The sequence below is a fragment of the Gopherus evgoodei genome, chromosome 6 (assembly GCF_007399415.2).
Source record: "Gopherus evgoodei ecotype Sinaloan lineage chromosome 6, rGopEvg1_v1.p, whole genome shotgun sequence".
Classification (NCBI taxonomy): Eukaryota; Metazoa; Chordata; order Testudines; family Testudinidae; genus Gopherus; species Gopherus evgoodei.
Window position 1 is genome coordinate 70054636 of NC_044327.1, and position 14891 is coordinate 70069526.

A 14891-nucleotide genomic window follows, 5' to 3' on the forward strand; every position below is an offset into this window, starting at 1 on the left:
GCAAAACTCCTTGAGCTTGAGATCTTCTTCAATATCTCCTAAATGGCCCCCGTTTGTGATACCAAAGTGAGACTATGGTCCCAGAGAATTGTTCAGATCTCTGATGTTCCCTTACCTTTCTTATATGAGGAATGCAATAGTTAACCATGTTGACATTTACATTATCATAACTGTGCATCTGCATGAACACCTCTGTCATTGTGTGAGGCTGGCCCTTCAAGACAGAGCGTGCCCAGTGCACCTCTGATGCATCAGCTGACCTAAGGTATGGCTACACTTGCAGCTGTACAGCGCTGGGAGTTAAACCTGTCTTCGTACAGCTGAGTAGGGAAAGCGCTGCAGTCTGACCACATTGACAGCTACCAGCGCACTGTCGTGGCCACATTTGCAGCATCTGCAGCAGCATTGAGAGCAGTGCATTATGGGCAGCTATCCCAGCATTCAAAGGGCTTCAACGTGCTTTTCAAAAGGGGGGTGGGCGTGGGGTGGAGTGTGACAGGGAGCGTGGGGGAGAGAGAGAGTGGATTTTTGGAGCCGACACAGTGTCAACATCCTGCCTTGCAAGTTCTGACCCTCTCCCCCACCCCCTCCTTTCACTCACTGAAAGCAAACAGCAGCAAGTGTTTTTTTTCCTCACAGACCAGATAAGCAACCTCGCCAAAACAGACCTCCCCACGCCCGCCACGCTGCTTCTCTCCTCAAGTCCCCTCGCTCCCCCGCTCTTCAAGCAAACACTAGCTGTGGGTGTTCCAAAGGGAACCTCTCTGCCTCTGCTCATTCACCGCAAACAGTAGCGGTGTTTGGTTTTTTTGATAACCAACTCCGGAGCCCAGAGTTGACAACAAAACAAAGAGAGTAACCTTCACTTCAAAGGATTGTGGGAAGCTTCTGGAGGTCAGTCACAGGGTACTAAGATTATTCCCTGTTTACACTTGCAGTGCAACGCTGCAGCAGCAGTGCTATGCTCTTTATTCCTCTTGTGGAGGTGGAGTACAAGCAGCGCTGTAGCCATGGAGATACAGTGCTGTATGTGCCTTGCCAGTGTGGATGGGGAGTGAGTTACAGCGCCTATAAAGCCACCAACAGCACTGTAATGCTCAAGTGTAGCCAAGGCCCTAGACTCCTCTAGGAGATGAGGCAGTGAGAACCTGAGAGATTCACCCAGAGTGAACTGAGGAGCTGTTTTGTTTAAGTTTGGACACTTAAAACGCTGCAGCTACACTACTGTTGTGCTTCAGTGAAGATGCTACCTACACCAACAGGATGGCTTCTCCCATCAGCGTACGTACTCCACCTCCCCAAGAGGTGGTAACTATGTAGATGGGAGAATTCTCCTGTCAACCTAGCACTGTCTGCAGTGGAGGTTATGTCAGTTTAGTTGCTTGCTAAGGGGGGTGGATTTTTCACACTCCTGAGCGACATAATTATACGAATCTAATTTCCTAGTGTAGATGTAGTGTTATGTAAAATTGCCAAAAAAAAAACTTGTTCGCAGCTCCTTTGTAAGCTGGGGAGAAGTCCTGCTTGTTACACCTTCTTTGAGATGAATAGGGCAGTTTGCACCTCTTAAGCTATTGTTTCAAGCTTTCTACAGGCAGAAGCAGACATCTGCGCATCTGTTACACTATTCACACTTATGAGCTTTTTCTCACAAATACAGTCATGATAGTAAGGACTTGTCTTCATTGGCAATTAACAGCGCTGCAACTGTCTCACTCAGGGGTGTGAAAATACACCCCCCTGAGCCCAGCAAGTTGCAGCACTGTAAAGCGTGGGTGTAAACAGTGCCCCAGTGCTGGGAGCTATGCCCCTCATGGAGATAGTTTTTTTTAGAGAGCTGGTAGATCTCTCTCCCAGCACTGCCCCACAACTACACAAGGCACATTAAAGCGCTGCTGCAGCGCTTTAGCATTGCCAGTGTAGAGTAGCCCTTAGACTCATATTATGGATACCAAGAAAAGAAATTTAACAAAGCCATCAATGTTCTGTACCACTGCAAACCGACTCCAAATGAGCCCTGCCTTTATTAATAATAATTAAAATAATAATTTACATATTATAGATGTTCAGCAGCCTTTGTGAGAAGAGTTACTTTTGGTTAGTTTCTAAAGGACAGAGACAAACTCACAAAATCATAGATATCACAGTTCTACAATGTGCATTCTTTTCAGCCGTGTCAGAAAAGCTGTAATTTTGCAAGACATGGAAAATGGACTACCCTTTTACCCTGGAGGTGGTCATTCCAGATCAGAACTGAGTCTCACTTGCTGGTACCCATGCTGTCTTGCTGAATAACAAAGTAGAGAAGAGTGGATATTTCCTACATGAATATTTTAACTTTGAGCCTGATTTTCAAGAATTCAGCTTCCCAGGTTCATAGAGGAAAAATATTGTTCACATGTCCTTAATGAAGTCAGTAGGAAAATTTAAACAAACCTAAACAAAATGTTATTTAAAAAATGATTTGCAAAATTATTTTGCATTTTCTGGCCAACTCTATCCTAATTGCATGCATTGATATTGCATACGCAGACAGACACACATTTGTTCACATAACCATGGTAATTGTACATCTATGCACTTAGACAAGACATTTTTTTCATTTAGCCTTAGATTATTTATTTTTCAAAAAGTCAGACCACAATCTAGAAAATTTCTGATTGTCCAGCATAACTGAGGCTCATACACAGATTTTTGGTGTGCTACTGTGGTTGTTGATGTAGCTAGCATGCCTGCCAAGCCACAAGCAGAAATCAAACCTGTAGAAATCAAACACAAATAATGTACCATAAATGAAGAAAAGTTCATGAAAATGATCAGAAATTGAATCCTAACAGTTTAAACTCCCGCACAACCCAAAGTTTAGCAATTTATTTAAGTCTTCTTTATTGTCTTTTTGTTCTTGCTATAGTGTAGCAATAAAAAAAAAGCAGACAGCAACCATCACTCATAGACTTCAGCATTCTCTTTCATTCTTACATGAAATATAATATTATCCTTCACCTCTTTCATTTCCTTTTAGCCAATAATATAGAAATATTCAAATGGAAAGAAAATGAGTATTACAATAAAAATGTTGTTAAAGGTCAAATCACCTTATTCAAAACCATCATTAACAGTTTGGAGGGAAAATGTATCTGCTCTTTTTCTTGCAATCCATATTTTCTGAAACCAGTAGAAAAAGTCACATGACACATTGGCAGTTTCACTCTTGGAGGGATAAATCATAATTCCCATTTGAAGTGCAGTCACTAAGGTAACAATGTTGTTAGTGGCTACTATACCACACAATGGAGGATGCAAAAGATGTAAATTATCTGTCAATTACTGCTCTGTTTCCCATTGCAAAATATCAATCTACATACATCCCAGTCATCACTCTGTTTTTAACATCTGGAGTTACAGTATGTAACCTTATAGTGTGTAAATGATTGGTGACTATGGTATACACTGAAAACAGAGAGTAATGATAAATAATTAAAACAGCATGTAGTGATGGCACACTCTAAATCTTTTCTCTTTCTGCATTTCTCTTTCCTGATTTTTATTAGTAAGTACAGGTGCCTAAAAAGAGGATTTCAGTTTCATCTGCCTATTCCCCACCAACCTTTAATTTGTGACATCACATTTAGTTGCTATGAAATGATCTCCATGTTACAGCAAACAGAGGATTATGATAACTTCAGATTGGGAATAAACAGCAGGAATTGATGAACCCTTAAGAAACAAAAAATCTTTTTTTAATGTAAATGATAAGAGAGGAAAAATACAGAAGATAATTGAAATAGAACTGGTTTACATGTTTTTTTCTTAAATGCTTGCCGTAAGAGTTGGCAACTCTTTAATATGTTTACATTTATTAATTTTTGAAGTGTTTAATGAAGAGCCTGGCAATATTTACTGGAACAGTAATGAAACTCTCTGATGAACATACAACTTACCAGTAGCAGACTTGAAGAGTCTGATAGGGCAAATTCCCTTTGACTTCTTCTGTGGAGTATTGCATGTCCAGGAGTAGATCATGGCCACTCTTTCCTTACAGAATTACCACCATTGAGGAAGATGTGAGTGAAAGCTATTTGCCTTACTCAGTTTGGCATGTTAGCTAACAAAAAAAAACACCCCATATTTTACATCATCAGTCCACTAACAGACCTTTCACATTGGGACTGGACAGGTTACATTTTTATCAAAGAACAAATATAGACCCATTAGTGTCTATACTTTAGAACTGCCTATACACAGTATATTAGAAATATAATTAAAGAAACTCAGGTGCATATTGTTAATTAAAATCTTCAGCAGATATCTCACTATTGATATCAGGAAAGTGACCTGGGGGGAAAAAATCCCAAAACACCACATGAAGACTGAGATTGCTGCAAAAGTCAAGCAGACAGACACTTCAGCTAGGAGAACAATATTGGATAAAATAAGAAATGGCCTGAATTTAGGTTAAAAAATAAAAATAAAGCCCTTTCGAAATATGTGTCTAATTTTTTTTTTAATTTTCCTTGATTTTGCGTCTCTTAGTTTCAAACTGGACAAACAGTCATCTCATGTAGTTACTGATTATGCAAAGGTCAAAAAAGTTGAAAAGAGCCTACTCCTTACCTTAAGCTCCTGAAAAAGCACAATGCACAATTACAGTCCTTGTGCTAAGGGGTCAAACAGAGCTAATACTTAAAATGAGACAGGGAGATGAGAGGTCATGCCCTTTTCCATACTGCACCAGCTAGGTCTACTAACCTCCCATAGTGGGGAGCACAAACAGAGAATGTCCATACTGGGAAAATGCATTGTGTTAGAAAATGTGTTCACTAACACAACATTAAACATGACTTTGTCCCAGATCCACAGATGGACATAGGCTGAGTGTTGAGCAACACAGAGCCTAACATTTAGGAACCTAGATAATCACAGGAACAACACTGCTACCCATAACGTCTGAGTTAGACACCCAGCCTCCTTACTCAGTACATAGGCAGATATAGGTGCCTAACAATGCAATCCACAAAATCCAGCACATTAGACAGGGAACTACCTAAATTAGCCAATAAAAGATGCTGACCAAAGGGTTGTGTCCTACCTAAGTCCCTCCGTCTCACAAACATAGGTGCAGGAAGATACTTATCTCTGCTTAGTAATCCACAACACAAACCTCTCTCTCAGTCTTTGGCAGTTTAAGAGCCTAAGTTGTTCCTTGAGGAAATGAATTAGGTACCTGCCTTGCTCCACCCACCCGCTGTTGGAGGTGGTGATGGTACACACCTTATAACTCACCTGGAAAATCAAGGTTCAAGTCCTGTTTCTCTGCCGGGGGGGAAGAAAGGATTTGAACAGGGATCCCCCAGTTCTCAGTAGAGTGGTTTAACCATTTATCTATGGGATATGCTGATGTGGGATTTCACAGTCTCTCCTGTTCAAGCTGTTCCACTATGGATAAATAGTTAAAGGGTGATTGGAGCAGAGGAATTGGACCTTGGATCTCCCACCTCCCGTGTGGGTACCCTAAGCACTATAGAGTCATGCTTCCTATCTCCCCCCTCCATGAATATAATGGCTATTTCAATATTTATCAACAATGGAATAATCATTAGGCCAGAAAAAGAACAGATGAATGCCTGTATTTCCCTAGTTCACGGATTGCACTGGGGTTCAGCAAGAGATAGGTGTCTGGATGCCTAGATTGAAGCAGCAGTGCACATGTCTAGAGGCAGAAACATAGGCACATAGGGAAGCTTTACCCTTGAAAACTTAGACACAAAGAGAGTTTAGGCACCTATAGCATTTAGTGGGAGTTTTGTGGATCACAATGAAGCGTAAAACTGGGATTTAGGTTGCTGCAATTGAAGATAAATTGAGGGAGGCTAAGCTACATTGATATGGGCACATCAAGCTGTGCCCGGAAAGTTATACTAGTAAGATGGCTCTTGCAATGGCTGTGGAGAGAAGATGACCAAGGGTGAGACCAAAGACTCAATTCATGGACTGTATATGAGTGGAACTTAGATCAATCTGCATAACAGCTTGGTGTACAATCACAAGTTTTGGAAGAAGGCTATAAAAGTCATCAACCCCAAATAGGTATGTAGCAAGAAAGAAGAAAAAGCAGAAGAAGCAGAAGATGATGACAATGAGCCCTTAAAGATGGTCCAGTAGCTGCCTTCCTTGGGAGTTGCTGAAAACTTTCTTAATATCTGTCTGTCTGACTTTGTTAATATCTGCAGGAGTATTAACTGGGATGGCGTAATTCTTTACTGCCCTATACCATAGGCTCTTCTCTAAATGCAATGCATGATCTCTATATCTTGCAAATGTGACAGCAGACAACTTGGACAACATACTTGTGACTGAAACAGGGGCATCTAGCACAAAAAAGTTGAAATGCACCTGTAACGCTCATTGACCAGTTCATCACACAAATAAGACTATTTTCATGATACAGGAAGGGTGACTAAGTAGGGAAAAACTTCCCATAACCATCTGAATTTCTGGAAACTTAACTGAACAAGCTTTATAAACAGTTTGATGTTTGTACCTCACTCTACAGCTTTTAGTTAAAAACAATAATTAGCAATTCTTAAGCTCTACAAAGTGTTTGTCAATGATTAATTAAATTAGTACCAAAATATTTCAGCCATTTAGAGCATAACAAATTTAAGTAATTGCAGCTGTGTACTTTATATTATCTAATAAATCTTTATATATTAGTGCATTTGATAAACATAAATTAATGTGACAAAAGTATAACATTTTTATGTAGTGAAATTTATTATATGCCAAGCCTACACAACAAAACATAAATATAGGAAGAGCTGAGTAGAAGAATGTGCAGGGAACACATAGTTTCTTATTAGGGTATTCGGCCTTACAACTCCAGTATTAATCATGGGAGGAAATCTAAAATGACCAAAACATATGGAGAAAGACACACAAAAATTGGGATATCTAGACTTGCATTCATTGTCAGCTATCTACATGTTTATTTTTCATCTGTAACCCTTCTGACAGATGTTGACAGCAGCAAGAAGGGCCAGATTTGGTTTTCTAGGGCTTTACATAAAGACTAAACTTATACCAGCATGAGGCCCCATAAAGAAACCTGGGAAACTATATATACCACCCTAGGTATCCTTGATGGGCAATTCTTCCTCACTCACAAGCTTTAAGTCAAGAGGTTACAATAAACCAAACTTTAGCGGTAGAGGGGAACCACAGAGAGAGGGAGAAAAACAGGAGAATAAATTTGAAAAACAAAATAGCAATTACAGATGCTATGATGAAAGACTCCAACCCCCAGATATCTTAACTTTAGTCCCAACCTTCCTTTGGCTATTGTGTCTGTTTTTGCCACTTTTCTGCTACTCAGCTCCCCACTCATTTAGTCGTCCTGAGTTGGAGAAGTCCAAGGTTCCTAGCAGGTCAGTGCTACCTGGATTGCTCTGGGGCTCAACTACCTAACCCAGCTAGAGTGATTTCAGCTTTAATTGCTGGGTAGGGAAACCCTCACAAGAGTCCCTTGGGGTAGGGAAGCTGCCTAGCTCAGCTGCTGCTGGTCTACCTGTCTCCTAGAAAGTGGTCCTGCCACTCTACACCATGTGCCACCTCAGAAGAACCACTGCTGCTGCCACTCTTCACCATCATTCCCACTAAACTGCTGCTACTGCACTGTTCAGAAATCTCAACTCCGTTCTTTGGGAGAGATCAATATCTAAAACCCTTGACAGAGTTCTCGCCACCAGTGAAGCACTCCATCAGCACCCACAAACATTTTCTCTCCTCTCTCCATATCTCTGCTCTGTCCATGCTCCCTGTGGCCCCAGGCACATTCAATGTCAATGTTTTCGGCTTGTATTTCCAATGAGGTCAACTGTATTTCATGGCCTCCAAACACAAAACATAACTGAATTTCTACCACAGTGCCCTAAACCATCATAGAACTGAAATGTAAATGAGGCCTGGCCCATTCAGAGAACTCCCCTTGCTCTGCAACAGATGCTGGCAAAGAGGTCCCCCATCAGTGGATCCTCTGCCCATCTGCAATTCTTAAGCAGCTCTGGGCTGCTCTTCTCCCATTTTAGCCACAGGTGAAGCAGTGAGCTCCCTTCTCTCTTAGGCTTCTGGCCACAGGACTTACACATCTATTACTAGTTTGCAATTTAAAAAAACAACATTGCTAGATTATGGCTCAATTCTGTGATGTTCTGAGTATTCTATTTCTCCTCTGCCCCACTGAAGTGAATGGCAATGATTCCAGTGACTACAATGGGAATAGATTCAGGTCTAAGCACACTGCACCTTTCAGGAGATGCTCAATATTTTGCAGGATTGAGACCTTGATTATCCATCCGTGTTTTTTTTGCAGGAGGAGTGGGAAAATAATCGTTACTTTCATGACTAGTAAATGGTGAAAAAAATGGATTCCCACCTCTGGCTTTTTTCTTACATACATGGTTTTCTGTATTATCACGTTGGAATCAAAGATTTTCCCAGGATTTAAGACTGAAGTTAAGCTAGCAGTACTGCTTAAACAAACAAACAAAACATGAGAGTGAGAGAAACATATTGCTAACTTCCTGAATGTAGTGGTCTGATACTCAGTTTTGGATGACTAGCCAAGTTTGTGAAGTGTCATTACTTTCCTTCATGCTTTCTGACCCTCTGTTGAAACCGTAGCTTTTCCTACATTCTGACATTATATCTCCTTAATAGATGTGGTCCACTTCCATGGCATTGTGGAAGGATAATTGAGGGAAGTGTATTTTATTTTCTAGCCTCATGAAGGGCATATCTAAGTTATGAAAAAACAGCCATTTCAGAAGGGGACACATATATGAAAAGGAATAGAGAGTTCTACTGACAGTGGGAAGCCTACACTAAATGTACTATGGACATTAGTTCTTATATATTTGAATATATACATTGGCTGATTCCTTTTCCTTTTGTTTAATTATTATATGTTGATATTATTATTATTATTTATATTACAGTAGCACCAAGAGGCCCCAAATGAGATCAAGTACTGGGAACCAGCCAGCATCAATGTTAGGCACTGTGCAAATGCACAGTAAGAGCCAGTCCTGTTCTGAAGACTTTGCAATTTGGATAGATAAGACAGAACAAAGGCTAGGAGGGGAAGCAGAGGCAGAGGTCACACAGCAGAGGTGGGAATGTCCAGTGCCCTGTCTGCTAGACCGTGCAGTTCTCCCCCTCCTCACTGCCACCCTTACGCCCACACTCACGATCAACACAGGGTAAAATTCTCGTCACATTGAAGCCCATAGGAGTTTTTCCACTGACTTCAATTGAGCCAAAAATTCACCCTCAATGTTGTGTATTTTACAAACTATGGAAAATAGATTATATATGCTGATCTATACAATAGTTCTTTTTAGATTGTTAGATTGCCTTATCTATATTCTAATATATACAGTGGTATAGTAGTTCAAGTGCGCACACATAATAAATTCTAACCTCTGCACATATAGGTGCAACTCCCATGAGTTTGTGAGTCAGGGCTGTGATTATGACCAGCATTTATGTTGATGGCTTCTTGCTATGCTCCTACATGTTTACATAACAGCAGGGGACATTCTGACTCATAATAATATTGTGACTCAGGAACCTCTTAGTGCCAACAGACCAAGGGAACAGACTGGATACACAGGGGTTACAGGTATCTTCTGACTCTGGTATTTACATTCTAGCTCACCAAAAGAGTATCATGTGAGTTCTTGAATAAAAGCCTGTGTCACTCAGGTCATTAATATCATTGTAAAATATTTGTATAGATACTATATAAGGAGTTATATGTATATATTGAAAATACTTTCTTAAAATCTGTGTCTGCAGACTGGTCACCCACAAAGGTGAAAAACGTTTTCTGTCACACAAGAGATGTTATCCATCTATTTGTTTAAAGGGAAATCAAGTGTAGCCTCATACACAATGAGTTGCCACTCACCTATCTAATTCAAATGCGAAAGAAGGGCTGGCAGGGACTTCAGAAAGAAATTAACAGGGAGAGAAAACAGTGGGTATGGGAAATCCCCATCTGGAGCTCACATGCACTACTATATTTGGTGGGGAAAAGAAGATGCCCTTGCATCTTTCACTGAGGAAGAAAGCGGGCTGCAAGTTTGCTTTTTGAAAAAGAGCTCTCAGCTAGGCTTCACTGAAAATGCCGGAGAGAATATTGGGTAAGATAAACTTCTTTAGATAGGAGGTTAAGCTGTTAGTTAAGTTTAGTCTCTAGAAAGCTTGTTATGATCTTGTTTTGTATGTAACCATTTGTTTCCAATATTTTTACACACTATCTCTTGAATCTCTGTTCTTTGATAATACATTTATTCTTGATTTCACTATAAATATGTAAGGGCTCTAATGTTAAGCAATGTAGCAATTATGAATTGAATCTTGACATATACTGCTATTTTGGGAACAGCAGGTCCAATAATTCTGTGAGTATTTAATGAATAAGGAGCTGGACACTGCAGGAAATGGTCTAAGAACTTAGTGACTGGTGTGTGCCGAACACTACCTGTGTCATGTACTTCTTGTACACAGTAGGTTGCAAGGCTCGAGTATCTGTTTATAGCTTCTAAGTTAGTGTCAGTTTTTTTCAAGTTGCTCCTGACTTTTGTTCTGTTGTATGACTAGTTCAGACCGCTTTGCTTTCTGTATAGCTGTGGCTAGAGTTGTCTGTTTTCAATTGTAGCTGCTGTGAAAGATTTATCTGTTAACTCATTAACCTGCCTTTCTCTGATATCTTCATGTTTTACATTCCCAAAAATCAGTTTTCAGCCAATATATGCAGAACTCTTATAAAGCATTCAACATTTTCCCCTAATTCTTGTATTCTCTGGTTAAAACATGCTTTTTCATAAATCATATTTCTCTGAGGTTTATAATATGTATCAAAACATAGCCAGAACTCTTTCATAGTCTCATAGACTTTAAGATAGAAGGAACCATCATGATCATCTAGTCTGACCTCCTGCACATTTCAGGCCACAAAACCTCACTCATCTACTCCTATAATAGATCCCTAACTTCTGGCTGAGTTACTGAAGTCCTCAAATCATGGTATAAAGACATAAAGTTACAGAGAACCCACCATTTACACTACTTTGAACCAGAAAGCAACCACTGCCCCATGCTTCAAAGGGAGGTGAAAAACCCCCAGGGTCTCTGCCAGTCTGACCGAAGGGAAAATTTCTTCCTGACCCCAAATACAGCAATCAGTTAAACCCTAAACACGTGGGCTTGACCTACCAGCCACAAACCTGGGAAAGAATTCTTCGTAGTAACTCAGAGCCCTCACTATCTAGTTTCCCGTCACTGGCTGTTGGAGATATTTGCTGCTAACAGTCACAGATAGGCTATATGCCATTGTAGGCAGTCTCATCATCCCATCCCCTCCATAAACGTATCAAGCTCGGTCTTGAAACCAGTTATGTTTTTTGCTCGCATTGCTGCCTTGGAAGGCTGTTCCAGAACTTTACTCCTCTGATGGTTAGAAACTTTCACCTAATTTTAAGCCTAAACTTGTTGATGGACAGTTTATATCAATTTGTTCTTGTGTCCACACTGGTGCTTTGCTTCTCCCTCTCTGGGATTTATCCCTCTGATATAGATTTATAGAGAGAAATCTTATCTCCTCTCAGCCTTCTTTTGGTTGGATTAAACAAGACAAGTTCTTTAAGTCTCCTTTCATAAGGTAGGTTTTCCCTTTGTGACTGTCTTCAGTAAAATCAAAGGATTTAAAGATAAGCTCCTCCTGCTTCCCCATAGCACAAATTAAAGAAGATATCTCCAATTTTCAAGTGGAGCTTGGTAGTAATGCAAAATCTTGCTAATATTGTTTCCAGTCTGTCCATTCTGAAGGTTTGTCAAAGTTGAAGTTCTCTGGGACACTGAAGAGTAGCAGGTTGATGAGTTCCTGCCACCTTTGTTGCTTTGTTCCTTCTGTCTACAATCTTTATTGCTATTTTCCTTCCTTTTCTGTTCTCCTCTAGAACTAGTTTACTTCTCACATCATTCTATGTACTTCTTCTACATGGTAGGTTGCAGAGCTAGCAGATCAGACTTCTGTTTCAGATATAAACTGACTACAAAGCTTACTTCTGCACAAGTTAAACACCAGATGTGTTCATCATAAAATCCTTTAATGTCCTGCCAGGTATGGCTGAGTTTAGTTTAAATAAGGTATTTTACACACAGTATAATACAATTTAGCGTGCCATTAAAAGCTGTATAGTGAGGGAGGCTGAGGAGGTCTGAACTGTAGTTTTTGTACTTCCAGGGACTGGCGGTTTCAGAGAGCTGATCCACAGTAGGCATAGACAAGATGGCTTTACACCAGGGGCAGATGGTGGTGAGGTGCCTCACAACCCTGGGTATCCCTGGGGAGCATGAGAAATATATAAAACCCACATTATATTTACTAAAATATATTTTCATTATAGAATAAACTAAGGGGCAAAGTTAAGTTTGTGCATGTCTGTCAACAGTATCCATTAGTGTACGCTTAAACTGTGTTTTGAAAATAGAAATGTAAAACTTCATAAAATTTTCAAATATGAAAATTTCTCTATCATATTGGCACAGAAATGCTGAAATCCCAATTATTTCCTTTTACCGGGGATAGTTCAAAAATGACCCACTTTTGGCATGTCATCTAACTTACAATTTATCCATACAAATATAGCTTTGGTGTTTAGTTCTTCATCACCCAAACACAAAGTCAAAACCATGGTCAAAGCCCACAATACAGCCTTTGCCTTCAGAGTTAAAGATTTTGCCAAAGTCTTTCTAGTACATGCTGATGTAGTAGTTCTTTAGGTTGTTGTGATCAATACATTTGACATACTGAACATTTACTGCTCACTGGGTCTGGTATTTTTTTTTTTAACGAAATGCTCTTTCTAAGTGATGTTTTCTTAATGATATATACACCACCTGCTCCTTATCTTTGTTCATGGCTTCTCAGGATTTTTATTTGACATTTACTAACTTAAATTGCTGCAGAGCTATAGATTACATTAGTTCATATTAAATCTAAGGCCCAGTTCCTTGGCTGTGAGAAGTCCACATAACAACTCAGAAGAAGATTGCCAAGATGGATTTGTGACATTGCACTCTATATGATTTTATGAAATTATGCTAATGAATGTGAATATAATGTAACTGGAATATGCTTCATGCAAAAGGTCTCTTGTAAGATATCATTACAAAGCTTATAATCTACTGAGTGTGGTCATCCTATTTGTATGTATGTCTCATTCTTATGTCTGAAACTAGAAATATGAACGATAACTCTGAGGGCCTATTGTAATTATGCAAAGTGTGGGCCATTAATGATGGTTTGGAATCTTGATGGCTCCCATCAACCAGGACAATTGACTGTGGATGGCTCTGTTTGCTTGCAGGCCTTCCTGTGAGTCAGGCTGGGAGGAATCAGGGCTTGGAGTCTTACAGTGACATGTGATCATGTCACCTGAACTGGAATCCATCTTTAACCTGGTGCTTTTCTGTTTAGAAGGTGGGGTGGGAACCCAGAGAGGGACAAAGGATTCCTTCCTTGTGCAAAAGATATATAAGGGGGTGGAACAGAACAAAGGGGGCTGCAATCATGAGAAGTCCCCTGGCTACCACCTGAGCTGGAACAAGGGCTATGCCAGGGGAAAGGATTGTGCCCAGACTAGGAAGGTATCATGTCTGTGACAGAAGCTTCTTGAAACATCTGAGGGTGAGGTTTTATCTGTATTCAGTTTTCTTACTGTACTAGGCTTAGACTTGTATATTTTATTTTATTTTTCTTGGTAATTCACTTTGTTCTGTCAGTTATTACTTGGAAGCACTTAAATCCTACTTTTTGTATTTAATAAAATCACTTTTTAATTTATTAAAGAGTATGTAGTAATACCTGAGGGAGAGGGAGCAAACAGCTGTGCATATCTCTCTACCAGTGTTATAGGGTTTACCCTATATACGTTTTATACAGGGTAAAACAGATTTATTTGGGGTTTGGACCCCATTGGGAGCTGTATATCTGAGTGTTGGAGATAGGAACATTTCTTAAACTGTTTTCAGTTAAGCCTTCAGCTTTTGGAGGATGTAGTTCAGACCTGGGTCTGGGTTTGCAACAGGCTAGTATATCTGGCTTGAACCAGGCAAGGCACCGAAGTTCCAATCTGCCAGGGAAAATGGGCTCAGAGGTAGTCTCAGCACATCAGCTGGCAGTTCACAAGGGGTTTTCTGTGATCCAACCCATCACACAATTTAAGCCAACTATGTGTTTTTTCAATCCTGGGCTGGCTGTGCAGGCAACTCCATGGCATAATTAAAGCATCCTGAAGCCACCTGCCCTTACATCCTGCTACTTTTTGTGAGTTAAGTCCTCAGCCAGAACCTGTGATTCTTCATGTGTGCTTCAGCAGACAATACATGACCAAGGATCAGATCATATGACCTCACCCCAGAGACAGCTGTTTAATACTACACAAAGAGCAGTAAATTAGTCTGTGCAAGATCAACACCTGCCCAAGATGGCTCTACCTGTTTCATTGAGTCACCCAGCAGACCCCCTTACATTTTTTCCCCTCATGGACAATTCTGGCATCAGAAATAGCCCTTTTGGGTTGGTGGCTCTACTTTGTGTCTTCTCATGACCTAAATCCAATCCACTTTTCCAGTGCCCTGTAATTAGTGTTTAATAAAGGAGCCCCACTACAGTATTTCTTTAATATGCCACTATTAAAACTGGATTGTAAACATTGCCATTTTCTTTCTTATAAACTTAAAGCAGTAGTTTTTTTTTAATTGCATTTGTAAATGTATTAAAAATGGCCCCATCTAAGAAACTACCTGAGGTCAGAAGTAACAAA